The following is a 20,538-nucleotide window of genomic DNA, read 5'->3' on the forward strand; positions in this document are numbered from 1 at the left end:
TGGGGAGGCCCAGGATGCCAGGGCGCCCAGACATATGTCACAGTCAGGGAAGTGACGGAGGCCCGTTAGAGCCACTGGGGGGCGCGAAGGGGCCTCGCTGCGGGCCAGGAGTAGCCCGTCGCCCACACCAGCGGCGTCCGGAGGAGGCGGGGAGCTGGCGGGAGGCGCTCGGGCAGACGTGCTCGCCACCCGAGCGGCCCAGCAGCATGGCGTGCGCTCAGAAGCAGGTCGGGAGCAGGCTCTTGGAGTGCCGGGAGCCGGGTCCCAGCGCCTAAGGCCACACCACCCTGCACGCGCCAGATCTCGTCTGATCTCGGGAGCTAAGCAGGGAGGGGCCTGGTTAGTACTTGGATGGGAGACCGCCTGGGAATAGCTGCAGGCTTTTGCTCGCCTCTCCTTTTGCATCGCCGCCCCGGCGTGGCTCCCTGCGAACCCCTGCCGCCCCTTGCCTCTCTGCAGCCGCCCAGCCAGCCGAAGGTCCCCCTGACCAGCAGAGGGTTAGCCGCCAGGCACTACAAGCTGGCAGCCCCGGCCGCACACCAGGCCCGTCGGCCAGGGCTCCCCCGCACACCCTCTTCTCAGTCCTCTTCAGTCCCGGAGGCTGTCATCTCGATCCCTTCGCCGACCTTCGATCGCCGCCACCGCCAACAGCGCTGCCCTCGCCCCCGCCGCCACCGCCAAATCCGCCGCCATCACCGCGCTCCCCACACCCCCCTCCAGCGCTGCCCTCACCCCTGCCCCCGCCCTCGCCACCGCCATCGCTGTACTGCTTCAATCTCCCGCCTCTGCTCTCCCCTCCTCCGCCGCCAGCACCGCCCTCTTCCCCGCTACCGCCGCCGCCGGCGCCGGCGCCAACCCTCCCCGCGCCCAGCGCCCGCCGACACAGCCCCCAACGCTGCCGCCGCCTCCATCGCCGACCTCGCAACCCTCCCGCGCCGCTGCCGCCGACGCCGCCAACGCTGCTCGCGATCAGCCCCCGCTTCTCCCGCCGCCGCCGCGATCACCGCGCTCCCCACCCCCTCCGCCAGCGCTGCCCTCGCCCCCTCCCCCGCCCCCGCCGCCGCCATCGCCGTACTCCCTCAAACTCCCTCCTCTGCTCTCCCCACCTCGGCCGCCAGCACCGCGCTCCCCATCCCCGCCGCCAGTGCTGCCCTGTTCCCCACCCCCGCCCCCGCCGCCGCCATTGCCGCACTCCCTCAATCTCCCTCCTCTGCTCTCCCCGCCTCCAGCACCGCCATCTCCCCCGCCTCCGCCCCAGCCCCCGCCGCCGCCGCCGCCACCATCGCCATACTCCCTCAATCTCCCGCCTCTGCTCTCCCGGCCTCCTCCGCCCCCGCCGCCGCCGCCGCCGCCGCCGCCGCCGCCGCCGCCGCCCCCCCCTCCGCAGCCGCCCAAGCCGCCTCCGCGGGGTCCTCCCACAACTCCCAAGCCCAGGGTTGCCTGCTGGTGCAGGCCTCCCCCAGCCTTGGGGGTGCGGTTGTTGGTAAACCTGGTGGCGGTAGGGGGGCGGGGTGTATGGCGGTCTGGGTCCGGGGAGTCCCAGGATGCCAGAGTTCCACGAATTCTGGCACCATCAGGGAAGTGGCAGTGTCCCATGGAGCCTCGGGTGGCGCGAAGGGGCCTCGCTGCCGGCCAGGAGTAGCCCGCCGCCCACGCCTGGGGCATTCGGAAGAGGCGGGGAGCCGGACTGGGAGGGGGACGCGGTGCTGGCAGAGCCGGCCAGCATGTCGATGCTCACCACCGGAGCCGCGCATCTGCATGGCGCGCGCTCACGAGGCAGGCCGGGAGCAGGCTCTTGGGGCGCGGGGAGCCGAGTCCCATCGTCTATGGCCGTACCACCCTGAACGCGCCCGATCTCCTCTGATCTCGGGAGCTAAGCAGGGAGGGGCCTGGTTAGTGCTTGGATGGGAGACCGCCTGGGAATACCTGTAGGCTTTTGCTCGCCTCTCCTTTTGCGCCGCCGCCCCTGCGTGGCTCCCTCCGAACCCCTGCCGCCCCTTGCCCCTCTGCAGCCGCCCATCCAGCCGAAGGTCCCCCTGGCCAGAGGCCGGTCAGCCACCCGGCGCTACAAGCTGGCAGCCCCGGCCGCACACCAGGCCCGTCGGCCAGGGCTCACCCCCACACCCTCTTCTTAGTCCTCTTCGCCGAGACAGGCAGTCAGCCAGCAGCAGTTAGCCGAGCCTGTGTCTCCGCCGGCAGGCACCTCTCCCCACACCCCCGCGCGCCCCCTCCCATCGCCCACAAGAGCCAGGAACCCTCCCTTCCCGCAGTGGCCCCAACACACAGGGTACAAAGAGCCGGGACAAAGCAGGGGACTGAGGGAGCAGCACCCCAACACACCGCACGCCCTCGGACTCCAGGAGAGACCACCACAAGGGGAAGTGCAGGCACGCAGGCACACAACACTCTCAACCAGGGTGCCTGTGGGCTGCCACTCTCCTCCCGCGGGGCGGGGGGTTCCTGGGCGGGGCTCGGAGCCCACTGGCCCTCCCGCCCGGCCCGGGGGCTTCAAGGGTGACTTTCAATGCCCGGGCACTGCCTCCTTAGTGGAGCCCAGCCACGGGCATGACCACACTTCGGTTGAGAAGCTGCCACTTCAAAGCAGCGTCAGTGCGTCTGTCCCAGTCCGTGTGCCCGCTTGTGCGTCCCTCCCCCCTCCCCCACCCCATGTCTCTCTGGCTCTGTGACGTGCCTGTTGGGCTCTGGCTCTGGCTCAGGAGCTCTCTCCCCGCGTGCCAGCCCCCTCTTTCTCTGTCTCTGTCCATGTCTCTCTGTATGTCTAGGTACATACAGGTACATATAGGTGTATATTTCGATCTCGCTCCCTCTTTCTCCTCCTCCCGTTCTCTCTGTCGGTCCCTGTCCTGCGGGGACTCTAGTCCCTCTGCCCGCACAAGAACGCAGGATATGGCGAGGCCAAGAGGGAACACCAACAGAGCCACGGATAGGGGGCTCATAGCACTATGTCTCACGGGCGGCTGGCTCGGAGACACGGCAAGCCGGAGCCGCCCGATCCCCAACCTGTCGGCCGCTTCTCTGCCAACCCACCGACACACCGCCCGTCGACCCGCCAAGCGGGCCCACTGCAATCCGCGCCCCTCTGCAATTTGCAGTCCACCATCCGCGCTTCCTAGCTTGGCCACCGCAGCTCCTCCGGTGGCCAGTGGCCAATTGGCAACAGCTGATGGCCAAGCGGTCACAGCTGATGACCATGCAGCCCCCAAGCAGCACCCCTCCACGCGAGGCCCAGAGCCTGGAGAGTGCTCTCTGCGAGTCTGTCCCCACAGTCCCCGTCTGTCTCTCTCCGCCTCTCTCTTGCTCCGTCTCTGGCCTTCTCTCATCCTCTCTCTCACCTCCCTGGGTCAGGAGAGGTGACGTGTAGCCAGTGAAGGGACCGGACATCGGGCGGGGCTCCGGTCGCTGACGAGGGTTCCAGGGCCCAGACTGAAGGCTTGTGACGAAGGGTGGCTGCAGACTGGAGATGCTGCACCCTGGTGGCGCGGGTGGCTCTCCCTGGCTTTGGGCCTGTGGATGGGTCCGGTCAGGGCCAGGGCCTGGGTTGCACGTCCCTAGGGCCGGAGGGGACTGAGAGGACCCTGCGACCCCCTCGGTGGCCCTGAGAGGTGGGGACAGCACAGCAGCAAGGGGGGTGTGCGGTTGTGTGGCTGGGGGGAGATTTGAGGGGTTGGGGTAGGGGGACGGGGTAAAAGCCCTTCGGGGCCTGGGGAGGCCCAGGATGCCAGGGCGCCCAGACATATGTCACAGTCAGGGAAGTGACAGAGGCCCGTGGAGCCACTGGGGGGCGCGAAGGTGCCTCGCTGCGGGCCAGGAGTAGCCCGTCGCCCACACCAGCGGCGTCCGGAGGAGGCGGGGAGCGGGCGGGAGCCGCTCAGGCAGACGTGCTCGCCACCCTAGCGGCCCAGCAGCACGGCGCGCGCGGTCAGAGGCAGGCCGGGAGCAGGCTCTTGGGGCGCGGGGAGCCGGGTCCCAGCGTCTAGGGCCATACCACCCTGAACGCGCCCGATCTCCTCTGATCTCGGGAGCTAAGCAGGGCGGGGCCTGGTTAGTACTTGGATGGGAGACCGCCTGGGAATAGCTGCAGGCTTTTGCTCGCCTCTCCTTTTGCGCCGCCGCCCCGGCGTGGCTCCCTCCGAACCCCTGCCGCACCTTGCCCCTCTGCAGCCGCCCAGGCAGCCGAAGGTCCCCCTGGCCAGAGGAGGGTCAGTCGCCCAGCACTACAAGCTCGCATCCCCGGCCGCACACCAGGCCTGTCGGCCAGGGCTCCCCCCCACTCCCTCTTCTTAGTGCTCTTCGCCAAGGCAGGCCCTCAGCCTGCAGCAGTCAGCCGCCTCTCGGTCGCCGCCACCGCCATCGCAGGGCTCCCTCTCGCTCCCCGACCCTGCCGCCGCCGCAACCCCCAACGCCCAAGCCCAGGGCTGCCTGCCGGCGCAGGCCTCCACCAGGCTCTCTCCATCCCAGGACGTGCCGGTGCTTTGCACCTCTCCCCGAGCCCAGGGCACGCCCATCCCTGCGCCTGCCCTCGGGTCCCGACACACACGATCGGCGTGACCTCGGGCAAACGGGACGCCCACACGCCCCGCCCCACCGGAGTCTTCTGTCTCCGCTGGCAGGCACCTCGCCCCACACCCCCGCGCGCCCCTCCCGTCTCCCACAAGAGCCAGGAGCCCTCCCTTCCCGCCGGCCACGGTGTCCCTGAAACACAGGGCACAAAGAGCCGGGACAAACCAGGGGACGGCGGGAGCAGCACCCCAACACACCACGCGACATCGACTCCAGGGGAGACCACCACAAGGGCAGAGCAGGCACGCAGGCACACAACCCTCACAACCAGGGTGCCTGGGGGTGCCACTCTCCTCCCGCGGGCGGGTGCCTGGGCGGGGCTCAGAGACCACAGGCCCTCCGGAGACCCTGGCGGGCCGCCCCGGAGGCTTCAATGGTGACTGCCAACGCCAGGGCAATGCCTCCTTAGAGGAGCCCAGCCCCGGGCACGACCACACTCCGGTGGAGGAGCCGCCACTTCAACACAGCCTCAGTGCGTCTGTAACACTCCGTGTGCCCGCCTGTGCGTCCCTCCCACCCTCCCCCACCCCATATCTGTCAGGCTCTGAGAGGTGCCTGTTGGGCCCTGGCTCTGGCTCAGGAGCTCTCTCCCCGCGTGCCAGCCCCCTCTTTCTCTGTCTCTGTCCATGTCTCTCTGTATGTCTAGATACATACATGTACATATACGTGTATATTTCCATCTCGCTCCCTCTTACTCCTCCTCCCGTTCTGTCTGTCTGTCCCTGTCCTGCGGGGACTCTAGCCCCTCTGCCCGCACAAGAATGCAGGATTTGGCGAGGCCAAGAGGGAACACCAACAGACCACGGATAGGGGGCTCATAGCACCATGTCTCACGGGCGGCTGGCTTGGAGACTCGGCAAGCCGGAGCCGCCCGATCCCCAGCCTGCCGGCCGATTCTCTGCCAACCAACAGACCCGCCAACTTACCGACCCACCAAGCCGGCCAACTGCAGTCCGCGCCCCTCTGCAATTTGCAGTCCACAATCCGCGCTTCCTAGCTTGGCCACCGCAGCTCTGCCGGTGGCCAATGGCCAACTGGCAACAGCTGATGGCCAAGCGGTCACGGCTGATATCCATGCAGCCCCCACGCAGCACCCCTCCACGCGAGGCCCAGAGCCTGGAAAGTGCTCTCTGCGAGTCTGTCCCCACAGTCCCCGTCGGTCTCTCTCCGCCTCTCTCTTGCTCTGTCTCTGGCCTTCTCTCATCCTCTCTCTCACCTCCCTGGGTCAGGAGAGGTGACGTGTAGCCAGTGAAGTGAACAGTGATCGGGCGGGACGCCGGTCGCTGACGAGGGGCGAGAACCCAGAAAGAAGGCTGTGTGAGGAAGGGTGGCGGCGGACTGGAGGTGCTGCCCCCTGGTGGCGGGTGGCTCTCCCTGGCTTTGGGCCAGTGGGTGGGGCCGGCCAGGGCCAGGGCCTGGGTTGCACGTCCCTAGGGTGGAGGGGACTGAGAGGACCCTGCGACCCCCTCGGTGGCCCTGAGAGGTGGGGACAGCACAGCAGCAAGGGGGGTGTGCGGTTGTGGGGCTGGGGGGAGATGAGAGGGGTTGGGGTAGGGGGGCGGGGTAAAAGCCCTTCGGGGCCTGGGGAGGCCCAGGATGCCAGGGCGCCCAGACATATGTCACAGTCAGGGAAGTGACGGAGGCCCGTTAGAGCCACTGGGGGGCGCGAAGGGGCCTCGCTGCGGGCCAGGAGTAGCCCGTCGCCCACACCAGCGGCGTCCGGAGGAGGCGGGGAGCTGGCGGGAGGCGCTCGGGCAGACGTGCTCGCCACCCGAGCGGCCCAGCAGCATGGCGTGCGCTCAGAAGCAGGTCGGGAGCAGGCTCTTGGAGTGCCGGGAGCCGGGTCCCAGCGCCTAAGGCCACACCACCCTGCACGCGCCAGATCTCGTCTGATCTCGGGAGCTAAGCAGGGAGGGGCCTGGTTAGTACTTGGATGGGAGACCGCCTGGGAATAGCTGCAGGCTTTTGCTCGCCTCTCCTTTTGCATCGCCGCCCCGGCGTGGCTCCCTGCGAACCCCTGCCGCCCCTTGCCTCTCTGCAGCCGCCCAGCCAGCCGAAGGTCCCCCTGACCAGCAGAGGGTTAGCCGCCAGGCACTACAAGCTGGCAGCCCCGGCCGCACACCAGGCCCGTCGGCCAGGGCTCCCCCGCACACCCTCTTCTCAGTCCTCTTCAGTCCCGGAGGCTGTCATCTCGATCCCTTCGCCGACCTTCGATCGCCGCCACCGCCAACAGCGCTGCCCTCGCCCCCGCCGCCACCGCCAAATCCGCCGCCATCACCGCGCTCCCCACACCCCCCTCCAGCGCTGCCCTCACCCCTGCCCCCGCCCTCGCCACCGCCATCGCTGTACTGCTTCAATCTCCCGCCTCTGCTCTCCCCTCCTCCGCCGCCAGCACCGCCCTCTTCCCCGCTACCGCCGCCGCCGGCGCCGGCGCCAACCCTCCCCGCGCCCAGCGCCCGCCGACACAGCCCCCAACGCTGCCGCCGCCTCCATCGCCGACCTCGCAACCCTCCCGCGCCGCTGCCGCCGACGCCGCCAACGCTGCTCGCGATCAGCCCCCGCTTCTCCCGCCGCCGCCGCGATCACCGCGCTCCCCACCCCCTCCGCCAGCGCTGCCCTCGCCCCCTCCCCCGCCCCCGCCGCCGCCATCGCCGTACTCCCTCAAACTCCCTCCTCTGCTCTCCCCACCTCGGCCGCCAGCACCGCGCTCCCCATCCCCGCCGCCAGTGCTGCCCTGTTCCCCACCCCCGCCCCCGCCGCCGCCATTGCCGCACTCCCTCAATCTCCCTCCTCTGCTCTCCCCGCCTCCAGCACCGCCATCTCCCCCGCCTCCGCCCCAGCCCCCGCCGCCGCCGCCGCCACCATCGCCATACTCCCTCAATCTCCCGCCTCTGCTCTCCCGGCCTCCTCCGCCCCCGCCGCCGCCGCCGCCGCCGCCGCCGCCGCCGCCGCCGCCCCCCCCTCCGCAGCCGCCCAAGCCGCCTCCGCGGGGTCCTCCCACAACTCCCAAGCCCAGGGTTGCCTGCTGGTGCAGGCCTCCCCCAGCCTTGGGGGTGCGGTTGTTGGTAAACCTGGTGGCGGTAGGGGGGCGGGGTGTATGGCGGTCTGGGTCCGGGGAGTCCCAGGATGCCAGAGTTCCACGAATTCTGGCACCATCAGGGAAGTGGCAGTGTCCCATGGAGCCTCGGGTGGCGCGAAGGGGCCTCGCTGCCGGCCAGGAGTAGCCCGCCGCCCACGCCTGGGGCATTCGGAAGAGGCGGGGAGCCGGACTGGGAGGGGGACGCGGTGCTGGCAGAGCCGGCCAGCAGGTCGATGCTCACCACCGGAGCCGCGCATCTGCATGGCGCGCGCTCACGAGGCAGGCCGGGAGCAGGCTCTTGGGGCGCGGGGAGCCGAGTCCCATCGTCTATGGCCGTACCACCCTGAACGCGCCCGATCTCCTCTGATCTCGGGAGCTAAGCAGGGAGGGGCCTGGTTAGTGCTTGGATGGGAGACCGCCTGGGAATACCTGTAGGCTTTTGCTCGCCTCTCCTTTTGCGCCGCCGCCCCTGCGTGGCTCCCTCCGAACCCCTGCCGCCCCTTGCCCCTCTGCAGCCGCCCATCCAGCCGAAGGTCCCCCTGGCCAGAGGCCGGTCAGCCACCCGGCGCTACAAGCTGGCAGCCCCGGCCGCACACCAGGCCCGTCGGCCAGGGCTCACCCCCACACCCTCTTCTTAGTCCTCTTCGCCGAGGCAGGCAGTCAGCCAGCAGCAGTTAGCCGAGCCTGTGTCTCCGCCGGCAGGCACCTCTCCCCACACCCCCGCGCGCCCCCTCCCATCGCCCACAAGAGCCAGGAACCCTCCCTTCCCGCAGTGGCCCCAACACACAGGGTACAAAGAGCCGGGACAAAGCAGGGGACTGAGGGAGCAGCACCCCAACACACCGCACGCCCTCGGACTCCAGGAGAGACCACCACAAGGGGAAGTGCAGGCACGCAGGCACACAACACTCTCAACCAGGGTGCCTGTGGGCTGCCACTCTCCTCCCGCGGGGCGGGGGGTTCCTGGGCGGGGCTCGGAGCCCACTGGCCCTCCCGCCCGGCCCGGGGGCTTCAAGGGTGACTTTCAATGCCCGGGCACTGCCTCCTTAGTGGAGCCCAGCCACGGGCATGACCACACTTCGGTTGAGAAGCTGCCACTTCAAAGCAGCGTCAGTGCGTCTGTCCCAGTCCGTGTGCCCGCTTGTGCGTCCCTCCCCCCTCCCCCACCCCATGTCTCTCTGGCTCTGTGACGTGCCTGTTGGGCTCTGGCTCTGGCTCAGGAGCTCTCTCCCCGCGTGCCAGCCCCCTCTTTCTCTGTCTCTGTCCATGTCTCTCTGTATGTCTAGGTACATACAGGTACATATAGGTGTATATTTCGATCTCGCTCCCTCTTTCTCCTCCTCCCGTTCTCTCTGTCGGTCCCTGTCCTGCGGGGACTCTAGTCCCTCTGCCCGCACAAGAACGCAGGATATGGCGAGGCCAAGAGGGAACACCAACAGAGCCACGGATAGGGGGCTCATAGCACTATGTCTCACGGGCGGCTGGCTCGGAGACACGGCAAGCCGGAGCCGCCCGATCCCCAACCTGTCGGCCGCTTCTCTGCCAACCCACCGACACACCGCCCGTCGACCCGCCAAGCGGGCCCACTGCAATCCGCGCCCCTCTGCAATTTGCAGTCCACCATCCGCGCTTCCTAGCTTGGCCACCGCAGCTCCTCCGGTGGCCAGTGGCCAATTGGCAACAGCTGATGGCCAAGCGGTCACAGCTGATGACCATGCAGCCCCCAAGCAGCACCCCTCCACGCGAGGCCCAGAGCCTGGAGAGTGCTCTCTGCGAGTCTGTCCCCACAGTCCCCGTCTGTCTCTCTCCGCCTCTCTCTTGCTCCGTCTCTGGCCTTCTCTCATCCTCTCTCTCACCTCCCTGGGTCAGGAGAGGTGACGTGTAGCCAGTGAAGGGACCGGACATCGGGCGGGGCTCCGGTCGCTGACGAGGGTTCCAGGGCCCAGACTGAAGGCTTGTGACGAAGGGTGGCTGCAGACTGGAGATGCTGCACCCTGGTGGCGCGGGTGGCTCTCCCTGGCTTTGGGCCTGTGGATGGGTCCGGTCAGGGCCAGGGCCTGGGTTGCACGTCCCTAGGGCCGGAGGGGACTGAGAGGACCCTGCGACCCCCTCGGTGGCCCTGAGAGGTGGGGACAGCACAGCAGCAAGGGGGGTGTGCGGTTGTGTGGCTGGGGGGAGATTTGAGGGGTTGGGGTAGGGGGACGGGGTAAAAGCCCTTCGGGGCCTGGGGAGGCCCAGGATGCCAGGGCGCCCAGACATATGTCACAGTCAGGGAAGTGACAGAGGCCCGTGGAGCCACTGGGGGGCGCGAAGGTGCCTCGCTGCGGGCCAGGAGTAGCCCGTCGCCCACACCAGCGGCGTCCGGAGGAGGCGGGGAGCGGGCGGGAGCCGCTCAGGCAGACGTGCTCGCCACCCTAGCGGCCCAGCAGCACGGCGCGCGCGGTCAGAGGCAGGCCGGGAGCAGGCTCTTGGGGCGCGGGGAGCCGGGTCCCAGCGTCTAGGGCCATACCACCCTGAACGCGCCCGATCTCCTCTGATCTCGGGAGCTAAGCAGGGCGGGGCCTGGTTAGTACTTGGATGGGAGACCGCCTGGGAATAGCTGCAGGCTTTTGCTCGCCTCTCCTTTTGCGCCGCCGCCCCGGCGTGGCTCCCTCCGAACCCCTGCCGCACCTTGCCCCTCTGCAGCCGCCCAGGCAGCCGAAGGTCCCCCTGGCCAGAGGAGGGTCAGTCGCCCAGCACTACAAGCTCGCATCCCCGGCCGCACACCAGGCCTGTCGGCCAGGGCTCCCCCCCACTCCCTCTTCTTAGTGCTCTTCGCCAAGGCAGGCCCTCAGCCTGCAGCAGTCAGCCGCCTCTCGGTCGCCGCCACCGCCATCGCAGGGCTCCCTCTCGCTCCCCGACCCTGCCGCCGCCGCAACCCCCAACGCCCAAGCCCAGGGCTGCCTGCCGGCGCAGGCCTCCACCAGGCTCTCTCCATCCCAGGACGTGCCGGTGCTTTGCACCTCTCCCCGAGCCCAGGGCACGCCCATCCCTGCGCCTGCCCTCGGGTCCCGACACACACGATCGGCGTGACCTCGGGCAAACGGGACGCCCACACGCCCCGCCCCACCGGAGTCTTCTGTCTCCGCTGGCAGGCACCTCGCCCCACACCCCCGCGCGCCCCTCCCGTCTCCCACAAGAGCCAGGAGCCCTCCCTTCCCGCCGGCCACGGTGTCCCTGAAACACAGGGCACAAAGAGCCGGGACAAACCAGGGGACGGCGGGAGCAGCACCCCAACACACCACGCGACATCGACTCCAGGGGAGACCACCACAAGGGCAGAGCAGGCACGCAGGCACACAACCCTCACAACCAGGGTGCCTGGGGGTGCCACTCTCCTCCCGCGGGCGGGTGCCTGGGCGGGGCTCAGAGACCACAGGCCCTCCGGAGACCCTGGCGGGCCGCCCCGGAGGCTTCAATGGTGACTGCCAACGCCAGGGCAATGCCTCCTTAGAGGAGCCCAGCCCCGGGCACGACCACACTCCGGTGGAGGAGCCGCCACTTCAACACAGCCTCAGTGCGTCTGTAACACTCCGTGTGCCCGCCTGTGCGTCCCTCCCACCCTCCCCCACCCCATATCTGTCAGGCTCTGAGAGGTGCCTGTTGGGCCCTGGCTCTGGCTCAGGAGCTCTCTCCCCGCGTGCCAGCCCCCTCTTTCTCTGTCTCTGTCCATGTCTCTCTGTATGTCTAGATACATACATGTACATATACGTGTATATTTCCATCTCGCTCCCTCTTACTCCTCCTCCCGTTCTGTCTGTCTGTCCCTGTCCTGCGGGGACTCTAGCCCCTCTGCCCGCACAAGAATGCAGGATTTGGCGAGGCCAAGAGGGAACACCAACAGACCACGGATAGGGGGCTCATAGCACCATGTCTCACGGGCGGCTGGCTTGGAGACTCGGCAAGCCGGAGCCGCCCGATCCCCAGCCTGCCGGCCGATTCTCTGCCAACCAACAGACCCGCCAACCTACCGACCCACCAAGCCGGCCAACTGCAGTCCGCGCCCCTCTGCAATTTGCAGTCCACAATCCGCGCTTCCTAGCTTGGCCACCGCAGCTCTGCCGGTGGCCAATGGCCAACTGGCAACAGCTGATGGCCAAGCGGTCACGGCTGATATCCATGCAGCCCCCACGCAGCACCCCTCCACGCGAGGCCCAGAGCCTGGAAAGTGCTCTCTGCGAGTCTGTCCCCACAGTCCCCGTCGGTCTCTCTCCGCCTCTCTCTTGCTCTGTCTCTGGCCTTCTCTCATCCTCTCTCTCACCTCCCTGGGTCAGGAGAGGTGACGTGTAGCCAGTGAAGTGAACAGTGATCGGGCGGGACGCCGGTCGCTGACGAGGGGCGAGAACCCAGAAAGAAGGCTGTGTGAGGAAGGGTGGCGGCGGACTGGAGGTGCTGCCCCCTGGTGGCGGGTGGCTCTCCCTGGCTTTGGGCCAGTGGGTGGGGCCGGCCAGGGCCAGGGCCTGGGTTGCACGTCCCTAGGGTGGAGGGGACTGAGAGGACCCTGCGACCCCCTCGGTGGCCCTGAGAGGTGGGGACAGCACAGCAGCAAGGGGGGTGTGCGGTTGTGGGGCTGGGGGGAGATGAGAGGGGTTGGGGTAGGGGGGCGGGGTAAAAGCCCTTCGGGGCCTGGGGAGGCCCAGGATGCCAGGGCGCCCAGACATATGTCACAGTCAGGGAAGTGACGGAGGCCCGTTAGAGCCACTGGGGGGCGCGAAGGGGCCTCGCTGCGGGCCAGGAGTAGCCCGTCGCCCACACCAGCGGCGTCCGGAGGAGGCGGGGAGCTGGCGGGAGGCGCTCGGGCAGACGTGCTCGCCACCCGAGCGGCCCAGCAGCATGGCGTGCGCTCAGAAGCAGGTCGGGAGCAGGCTCTTGGAGTGCCGGGAGCCGGGTCCCAGCGCCTAAGGCCACACCACCCTGCACGCGCCAGATCTCGTCTGATCTCGGGAGCTAAGCAGGGAGGGGCCTGGTTAGTACTTGGATGGGAGACCGCCTGGGAATAGCTGCAGGCTTTTGCTCGCCTCTCCTTTTGCATCGCCGCCCCGGCGTGGCTCCCTGCGAACCCCTGCCGCCCCTTGCCTCTCTGCAGCCGCCCAGCCAGCCGAAGGTCCCCCTGACCAGCAGAGGGTTAGCCGCCAGGCACTACAAGCTGGCAGCCCCGGCCGCACACCAGGCCCGTCGGCCAGGGCTCCCCCGCACACCCTCTTCTCAGTCCTCTTCAGTCCCGGAGGCTGTCATCTCGATCCCTTCGCCGACCTTCGATCGCCGCCACCGCCAACAGCGCTGCCCTCGCCCCCGCCGCCACCGCCAAATCCGCCGCCATCACCGCGCTCCCCACACCCCCCTCCAGCGCTGCCCTCACCCCTGCCCCCGCCCTCGCCACCGCCATCGCTGTACTGCTTCAATCTCCCGCCTCTGCTCTCCCCTCCTCCGCCGCCAGCACCGCCCTCTTCCCCGCTACCGCCGCCGCCGGGGCCGGCGCCAACCCTCCCCGCGCCCAGCGCCCGCCGACACAGCCCCCAACGCTGCCGCCGCCTCCATCGCCGACCTCGCAACCCTCCCGCGCCGCTGCCGCCGACGCCGCCAACGCTGCTCGCGATCAGCCCCCGCTTCTCCCGCCGCCGCCGCGATCACCGCGCTCCCCACCCCCTCCGCCAGCGCTGCCCTCGCCCCCTCCCCCGCCCCCGCCGCCGCCATCGCCGTACTCCCTCAAACTCCCTCCTCTGCTCTCCCCACCTCGGCCGCCAGCACCGCGCTCCCCATCCCCGCCGCCAGTGCTGCCCTGTTCCCCACCCCCGCCCCCGCCGCCGCCATTGCCGCACTCCCTCAATCTCCCTCCTCTGCTCTCCCCGCCTCCAGCACCGCCATCTCCCCCGCCTCCGCCCCAGCCCCCGCCGCCGCCGCCGCCACCATCGCCATACTCCCTCAATCTCCCGCCTCTGCTCTCCCGGCCTCCTCCGCCCCCGCCGCCGCCGCCGCCGCCGCCGCCGCCGCCGCCGCCCCCCCCTCCGCAGCCGCCCAAGCCGCCTCCGCGGGGTCCTCCCACAACTCCCAAGCCCAGGGTTGCCTGCTGGTGCAGGCCTCCCCCAGCCTTGGGGGTGCGGTTGTTGGTAAACCTGGTGGCGGTAGGGGGGCGGGGTGTATGGCGGTCTGGGTCCGGGGAGTCCCAGGATGCCAGAGTTCCACGAATTCTGGCACCATCAGGGAAGTGGCAGTGTCCCATGGAGCCTCGGGTGGCGCGAAGGGGCCTCGCTGCCGGCCAGGAGTAGCCCGCCGCCCACGCCTGGGGCATTCGGAAGAGGCGGGGAGCCGGACTGGGAGGGGGACGCGGTGCTGGCAGAGCCGGCCAGCAGGTCGATGCTCACCACCGGAGCCGCGCATCTGCATGGCGCGCGCTCACGAGGCAGGCCGGGAGCAGGCTCTTGGGGCGCGGGGAGCCGAGTCCCATCGTCTATGGCCGTACCACCCTGAACGCGCCCGATCTCCTCTGATCTCGGGAGCTAAGCAGGGAGGGGCCTGGTTAGTGCTTGGATGGGAGACCGCCTGGGAATACCTGTAGGCTTTTGCTCGCCTCTCCTTTTGCGCCGCCGCCCCTGCGTGGCTCCCTCCGAACCCCTGCCGCCCCTTGCCCCTCTGCAGCCGCCCATCCAGCCGAAGGTCCCCCTGGCCAGAGGCCGGTCAGCCACCCGGCGCTACAAGCTGGCAGCCCCGGCCGCACACCAGGCCCGTCGGCCAGGGCTCACCCCCACACCCTCTTCTTAGTCCTCTTCGCCGAGGCAGGCAGTCAGCCAGCAGCAGTTAGCCGAGCCTGTGTCTCCGCCGGCAGGCACCTCTCCCCACACCCCCGCGCGCCCCCTCCCATCGCCCACAAGAGCCAGGAACCCTCCCTTCCCGCAGTGGCCCCAACACACAGGGTACAAAGAGCCGGGACAAAGCAGGGGACTGAGGGAGCAGCACCCCAACACACCGCACGCCCTCGGACTCCAGGAGAGACCCCCACAAGGGGAAGTGCAGGCACGCAGGCACACAACACTCTCAACCAGGGTGCCTGTGGGCTGCCACTCTCCTCCCGCGGGGCGGGGGGGTTCCTGGGCGGGGCTCGGAGCCCACTGGCCCTCCCGCCCGGCCCGGGGGCTTCAAGGGTGACTTTCAATGCCCGGGCACTGCCTCCTTAGTGGAGCCCAGCCACGGGCATGACCACACTTCGGTTGAGAAGCTGCCACTTCAAAGCAGCGTCAGTGCGTCTGTCCCAGTCCGTGTGCCCGCTTGTGCGTCCCTCCCCCCTCCCCCACCCCATGTCTCTCTGGCTCTGTGACGTGCCTGTTGGGCTCTGGCTCTGGCTCAGGAGCTCTCTCCCCGCGTGCCAGCCCCCTCTTTCTCTGTCTCTGTCCATGTCTCTCTGTATGTCTAGGTACATACAGGTACATATAGGTGTATATTTCGATCTCGCTCCCTCTTTCTCCTCCTCCCGTTCTCTCTGTCGGTCCCTGTCCTGCGGGGACTCTAGTCCCTCTGTCCGCACAAGAACGCAGGATATGGCGAGGCCAAGAGGGAACACCAACAGAGCCACGGATAGGGGGCTCATAGCACTATGTCTCACGGGCGGCTGGCTCGGAGCCACGGCAAGCCGGAGCCGCCCGATCCCCAACCTGTCGGCCGCTTCTCTGCCAACCCACCGACACACCGCCCGTCGACCCGCCAAGCGGGCCCACTGCAATCCGCGCCCCTCTGCAATTTGCAGTCCACCATCCGCGCTTCCCAGCTTGGCCACCGCAGCTCCTCCGGTGGCCAGTGGCCAACTGGCAACAGCTGATGGCCAAGCGGTCACAGCTGATGACCATGCAGCCCCCAAGCAGCACCCCTCCACGCGAGGCCCAGAGCCTGGAGAGTGCTCTCTGCGAGTCTGTCCCCACAGTCCCCGTCTGTCTCTCTCCGCCTCTCTCTTGCTCCGTCTCTGGCCTTCTCTCATCCTCTCTCTCACCTCCCTGGGTCAGGAGAGGTGACGTGTAGCCAGTGAAGGGACCGGACATCGGGCGGGGCTCCGGTCGCTGACGAGGGTTCCAGGGCCCAGACTGAAGGCTTGTGACGAAGGGTGGCTGCAGACTGGAGATGCTGCACCCTGGTGGCGCGGGTGGCTCTCCCTGGCTTTGGGCCTGTGGATGGGTCCGGTCAGGGCCAGGGCCTGGGTTGCACGTCCCTAGGGCCGGAGGGGACTGAGAGGACCCTGCGACCCCCTCGGTGGCCCTGAGAGGTGGGGACAGCACAGCAGCAAGGGGGGTGTGCGGTTGTGTGGCTGGGGGGAGATTTGAGGGGTTGGGGTAGGGGGACGGGGTAAAAGCCCTTCGGGGCCTGGGGAGGCCCAGGATGCCAGGGCGCCCAGACATATGTCACAGTCAGGGAAGTGACAGAGGCCCGTGGAGCCACTGGGGGGCGCGAAGGTGCCTCGCTGCGGGCCAGGAGTAGCCCGTCGCCCACACCAGCGGCGTCCGGAGGAGGCGGGGAGCGGGCGGGAGCCGCTCAGGCAGACGTGCTCGCCACCCTAGCGGCCCAGCAGCACGGCGCGCGGTCAGAGGCAGGCCGGGAGCAGGCTCTTGGGGCGCGGGGAGCCGGGTCCCAGCGTCTAGGGCCATACCACCCTGAACGCGCCCGATCTCCTCTGATCTCGGGAGCTAAGCAGGGCGGGGCCTGGTTAGTACTTGGATGGGAGACCGCCTGGGAATAGCTGCAGGCTTTTGCTCGCCTCTCCTTTTGCGCCGCCGCCCCGGCGTGGCTCCCTCCGAACCCCTGCCGCACCTTGCCCCTCTGCAGCCGCCCAGGCAGCCGAAGGTCCCCCTGGCCAGAGGAGGGTCAGTCGCCCAGCACTACAAGCTCGCATCCCCGGCCGCACACCAGGCCTGTCGGCCAGGGCTCCCCCCCACTCCCTCTTCTTAGTGCTCTTCGCCAAGGCAGGCCCTCAGCCTGCAGCAGTCAGCCGCCTCTCGGTCGCCGCCACCGCCATCGCAGGGCTCCCTCTCGCTCCCCGACCCTGCCGCCGCCGCAACCCCCAACGCCCAAGCTCAGGGCTGCCTGCCGGCGCAGGCCTCCACCAGGCTCTCTCCATCCCAGGACGTGCCGGTGCTTTGCACCTCTCCCCGAGCCCAGGGCACGCCCATCCCTGCGCCTGCCCTCGGGTCCCGACACACACGATCGGCGTGACCTCGGGCAAACGGGACGCCCACACGCCCCGCCCCACCGGAGTCTTCTGTCTCCGCTGGCAGGCACCTCGCCCCACACCCCCGCGCGCCCCTCCCGTCTCCCACAAGAGCCAGGAGCCCTCCCTTCCCGCCGGCCACGGTGTCCCTGAAACACAGGGCACAAAGAGCCGGGACAAACCAGGGGACGGCGGGAGCAGCACCCCAACACACCACGCGACATCGACTCCAGGGGAGACCACCACAAGGGCAGAGCAGGCACGCAGGCACACAACCCTCACAACCAGGGTGCCTGGGGGTGCCACTCTCCTCCCGCGGGCGGGTGCCTGGGCGGGGCTCAGAGACCACAGGCCCTCCGGAGACCCTGGCGGGCCGCCCCGGAGGCTTCAATGGTGACTGCCAACGCCAGGGCAATGCCTCCTTAGAGGAGCCCAGCCCCGGGCACGACCACACTCCGGTGGAGGAGCTGCCACTTCAACACAGCCTCAGTGCGTCTGTAACACTCCGTGTGCCCGCCTGTGCGTCCCTCCCACCCTCCCCCACCCCATATCTGTCAGGCTCTGAGAGGTGCCTGTTGGGCCCTGGCTCTGGCTCAGGAGCTCTCTCCCCGCGTGCCAGCCCCCTCTTTCTCTGTCTCTGTCCATGTCTCTCTGTATGTCTAGATACATACATGTACATATACGTGTATATTTCCATCTCGCTCCCTCTTACTCCTCCTCCCGTTCTGTCTGTCTGTCCCTGTCCTGCGGGGACTCTAGCCCCTCTGCCCGCACAAGAATGCAGGATTTGGCGAGGCCAAGAGGGAACACCAACAGACCACGGATAGGGGGCTCATAGCACCATGTCTCACGGGCGGCTGGCTTGGAGACTCGGCAAGCCGGAGCCGCCCGATCCCCAGCCTGCCGGCCGATTCTCTGCCAACCAACAGACCCGCCAACTTACCGACCCACCAAGCCGGCCAACTGCAGTCCGCGCCCCTCTGCAATTTGCAGTCCACAATCCGCGCTTCCTAGCTTGGCCACCGCAGCTCTGCCGGTGGCCAATGGCCAACTGGCAACAGCTGATGGCCAAGCGGTCACGGCTGATATCCATGCAGCCCCCACGCAGCACCCCTCCACGCGAGGCCCAGAGCCTGGAAAGTGCTCTCTGCGAGTCTGTCCCCACAGTCCCCGTCGGTCTCTCTCCGCCTCTCTCTTGCTCTGTCTCTGGCCTTCTCTCATCCTCTCTCTCACCTCCCTGGGTCAGGAGAGGTGACGTGTAGCCAGTGAAGTGAACAGTGATCGGGCGGGACGCCGGTCGCTGACGAGGGGCGAGAACCCAGAAAGAAGGCTGTGTGAGGAAGGGTGGCGGCGGACTGGAGGTGCTGCCCCCTGGTGGCGGGTGGCTCTCCCTGGCTTTGGGCCAGTGGGTGGGGCCGGCCAGGGCCAGGGCCTGGGTTGCACGTCCCTAGGGTGGAGGGGACTGAGAGGACCCTGCGACCCCCTCGGTGGCCCTGAGAGGTGGGGACAGCACAGCAGCAAGGGGGGTGTGCGGTTGTGGGGCTGGGGGGAGATGAGAGGGGTTGGGGTAGGGGGGCGGGGTAAAAGCCCTTCGGGGCCTGGGGAGGCCCAGGATGCCAGGGCGCCCAGACATATGTCACAGTCAGGGAAGTGACGGAGGCCCGTTAGAGCCACTGGGGGGCGCGAAGGGGCCTCGCTGCGGGCCAGGAGTAGCCCGTCGCCCACACCAGCGGCGTCCGGAGGAGGCGGGGAGCTGGCGGGAGGCGCTCGGGCAGACGTGCTCGCCACCCGAGCGGCCCAGCAGCATGGCGTGCGCTCAGAAGCAGGTCGGGAGCAGGCTCTTGGAGTGCCGGGAGCCGGGTCCCAGCGCCTAAGGCCACACCACCCTGCACGCGCCAGATCTCGTCTGATCTCGGGAGCTAAGCAGGGAGGGGCCTGGTTAGTACTTGGATGGGAGACCGCCTGGGAATAGCTGCAGGCTTTTGCTCGCCTCTCCTTTTGCATCGCCGCCCCGGCGTGGCTCCCTGCGAACCCCTGCCGCCCCTTGCCTCTCTGCAGCCGCCCAGCCAGCCGAAGGTCCCCCTGACCAGCAGAGGGTTAGCCGCCAGGCACTACAAGCTGGCAGCCCCGGCCGCACACCAGGCCCGTCGGCCAGGGCTCCCCCGCACACCCTCTTCTCAGTCCTCTTCAGTCCCGGAGGCTGTCATCTCGATCCCTTCGCCGACCTTCGATCGCCGCCACCGCCAACAGCGCTGCCCTCGCCCCCGCCGCCACCGCCAAATCCGCCGCCATCACCGCGCTCCCCACACCCCCCTCCAGCGCTGCCCTCACCCCTGCCCCCGCCCTCGCCACCGCCATCGCTGTACTGCTTCAATCTCCCGCCTCTGCTCTCCCCTCCTCCGCCGCCAGCACCGCCCTCTTCCCCGCTACCGCCGCCGCCGGGGCCGGCGCCAACCCTCCCCGCGCCCAGCGCCCGCCGACACAGCCCCCAACGCTGCCGCCGCCTCCATCGCCGACCTCGCAACCCTCCCGCGCCGCTGCCGCCGACGCCGCCAACGCTGCTCGCGATCAGCCCCCGCTTCTCCCGCCGCCGCCGCGATCACCGCGCTCCCCACCCCCTCCGCCAGCGCTGCCCTCGCCCCCTCCCCCGCCCCCGCCGCCGCCATCGCCGTACTCCCTCAAACTCCCTCCTCTGCTCTCCCCACCTCGGCCGCCAGCACCGCGCTCCCCATCCCCGCCGCCAGTGCTGCCCTGTTCCCCACCCCCGCCCCCGCCGCCGCCATTGCCGCACTCCCTCAATCTCCCTCCTCTGCTCTCCCCGCCTCCAGCACCGCCATCTCCCCCGCCTCCGCCCCAGCCCCCGCCGCCGCCGCCGCCACCATCGCCATACTCCCTCAATCTCCCGCCTCTGCTCTCCCGGCCTCCTCCGCCCCCGCCGCCGCCGCCGCCGCCGCCGCCGCCGCCGCCGCCCCCCCCTCCGCAGCCGCCCAAGCCGCCTCCGCGGGGTCCTCCCACAACTCCCAAGCCCAGGGTTGCCTGCTGGTGCAGGCCTCCCCCAGCCTTGGGGGTGCGGTTGTTGGTAAACCTGGTGGCGGTAGGGGGGCGGGGTGTATGGCGGTCTGGGTCCGGGGAGTCCCAGGATGCCAGAGTTCCACGAATTCTGGCACCATCAGGGAAGTGGCAGTGTCCCATGGAGCCTCGGGTGGCGCGAAGGGGCCTCGCTGCCGGCCAGGAGTAGCCCGCCGCCCACGCCTGGGGCATTCGGAAGAGGCGGGGAGCCGGACTGGGAGGGGGACGCGGTGCTGGCAGAGCCGGCCAGCAGGTCGATGCTCACCACCGGAGCCGCGCATCTGCATGGCGCGCGCTCACGAGGCAGGCCGGGAGCAGGCTCTTGGGGCGCGGGGAGCCGAGTCCCATCGTCTATGGCCGTACCACCCTGAACGCGCCCGATCTCCTCTGATCTCGGGAGCTAAGCAGGGAGGGGCCTGGTTAGTGCTTGGATGGGAGACCGCCTGGGAATACCTGTAGGCTTTTGCTCGCCTCTCCTTTTGCGCCGCCGCCCCTGCGTGGGTCCCTCCGAACCCCTGCCGCCCCTTGCCCCTCTGCAGCCGCCCATCCAGCCGAAGGTCCCCCTGGCCAGAGGCCGGTCAGC

General features: G+C 69.2%; 11 pseudogenes; all 11 read left to right on the forward strand.

The window, feature by feature from the left end:
• The first annotated feature begins 269 nt into the window (after positions 1 to 269).
• Positions 270 to 389, forward strand: LOC148756995 (5S ribosomal RNA; annotated as a pseudogene).
• A 1,433-nt stretch (positions 390 to 1,822) lies between these two features.
• On the forward strand, positions 1,823 to 1,942 carry LOC148756996 (5S ribosomal RNA; annotated as a pseudogene).
• A 2,050-nt stretch (positions 1,943 to 3,992) lies between these two features.
• LOC148756997 (5S ribosomal RNA) lies at positions 3,993 to 4,112 on the forward strand (annotated as a pseudogene).
• Positions 4,113 to 6,432: 2,320 nt separating this feature from the next.
• On the forward strand, positions 6,433 to 6,552 carry LOC148756998 (5S ribosomal RNA; annotated as a pseudogene).
• A 1,433-nt stretch (positions 6,553 to 7,985) lies between these two features.
• LOC148756999 (5S ribosomal RNA) lies at positions 7,986 to 8,105 on the forward strand (annotated as a pseudogene).
• A 2,050-nt stretch (positions 8,106 to 10,155) lies between these two features.
• LOC148757000 (5S ribosomal RNA) lies at positions 10,156 to 10,275 on the forward strand (annotated as a pseudogene).
• Positions 10,276 to 12,595: 2,320 nt separating this feature from the next.
• Positions 12,596 to 12,715, forward strand: LOC148757001 (5S ribosomal RNA; annotated as a pseudogene).
• A 1,430-nt stretch (positions 12,716 to 14,145) lies between these two features.
• On the forward strand, positions 14,146 to 14,265 carry LOC148757002 (5S ribosomal RNA; annotated as a pseudogene).
• A 2,049-nt stretch (positions 14,266 to 16,314) lies between these two features.
• Positions 16,315 to 16,434, forward strand: LOC148757003 (5S ribosomal RNA; annotated as a pseudogene).
• Positions 16,435 to 18,754: 2,320 nt separating this feature from the next.
• Positions 18,755 to 18,874, forward strand: LOC148757004 (5S ribosomal RNA; annotated as a pseudogene).
• A 1,430-nt stretch (positions 18,875 to 20,304) lies between these two features.
• LOC148757005 (5S ribosomal RNA) lies at positions 20,305 to 20,424 on the forward strand (annotated as a pseudogene).
• The last annotated feature ends 114 nt before the right edge of the window (positions 20,425 to 20,538 follow it).

This window comes from Rhinolophus sinicus, chromosome 10 (genome assembly GCF_057876585.1).
Source record: "Rhinolophus sinicus isolate RSI-liver-muscle chromosome 10, RSI-T2T, whole genome shotgun sequence".
Classification (NCBI taxonomy): Eukaryota; Metazoa; Chordata; class Mammalia; order Chiroptera; family Rhinolophidae; genus Rhinolophus; species Rhinolophus sinicus.